Below are 991 nucleotides of genomic sequence, written 5' to 3'. Positions count from 1 at the left end.
TAGTTACCTATAAGAAGCTCTCATAAGACTATCAGCTGATCTCTCGACAAAAACTTTGCAGGCCAAAAGGGATTGGCACAAAATATTCCAAGTGATGAAGAATAAGGACCTACAACCAAGGTTACTCTACACAGCACCGCTATCATTTAGAATCAAAGGATAAAGAGCTTCACAGACAAGAAAATACTAAAGGAGTTCATCACCTCCAAACCAGTATTACAAGAAATGTTAAAGAGACTTCTTTAAGAAGAAGGAAAAAAAGATAAAAAATGTGAATAAAAAAGTGGAAATAACTACATACCTATCAATAATTACCTTCAATGTGAGTGAATTAAATGCTCCAATTAAAAGGCATAGGTTAGGCAAGTCCCAGCAGATCAGGCGGCAGGAGGAGCAGCAGCTGCCAGGCAGCCTAGTTTCGCAAAGGTTCTGGGCACACGCCCACCCCGCCGCCATGATGCCCAAGAGGAAGGTCAGCTCCGCTGAGGGGACAGCAAAGGAGGAGCCTAAGAGGAGGTCGGCGAGGCTGTCAGCCAAACCCGCTCCTGCAAAAGTGGAAATGAAGCCCAAAAGGCGACAGGAAAGGATAAACCTGCAGACAAAAACATGCAAACAAAAGGGAAAAGGGGAGCAAAGGGAAAACAGGCCAAAGGGGCTAACCAAGAAACTAAAGAAGATCTACCTTCAGGAAAGGAAGCAACTAAAAACAAGGTGAGTCCAACCTCTGATGAAGCAGGAGAAAAAGAAGCCAAGTCTGATTAATATCATACATGTCTTATCAGTGGTCCCTGTCTCCCTTTTTGTACAATCCAGAGGAATATTTTGATCAACTATTTTGTAAATGCAAGTTTTTTAGTATCTCTAGAAATATTTTTAAGGAGAGAATTCCACCTCATCCCATTTTTTAAGTGTAAATGCTTCCTTTTAAGAGGTGAAATCATTTGCTGGTTGTTGATTTTTTGGTACAACCAGAAAATAGTGGGATATTGAA

General features: G+C 41.2%; 1 pseudogene; it reads left to right on the top strand.

The window, feature by feature from the left end:
- The first annotated feature begins 457 nt into the window (after positions 1–457).
- On the top strand, positions 458–762 carry LOC109374066 (non-histone chromosomal protein HMG-14 pseudogene; annotated as a pseudogene).
- Positions 763–991: the final 229 nt, after the last annotated feature.

The sequence above is a fragment of the Hipposideros armiger genome, unplaced genomic scaffold, assembly GCF_001890085.2.
Source record: "Hipposideros armiger isolate ML-2016 unplaced genomic scaffold, ASM189008v1 scaffold_782, whole genome shotgun sequence".
Classification (NCBI taxonomy): Eukaryota; Metazoa; Chordata; class Mammalia; order Chiroptera; family Hipposideridae; genus Hipposideros; species Hipposideros armiger.
The sequence above is the reverse complement of the archived record's forward strand: the minus strand, read 5'-3'. Positions and strand labels throughout refer to the sequence as shown.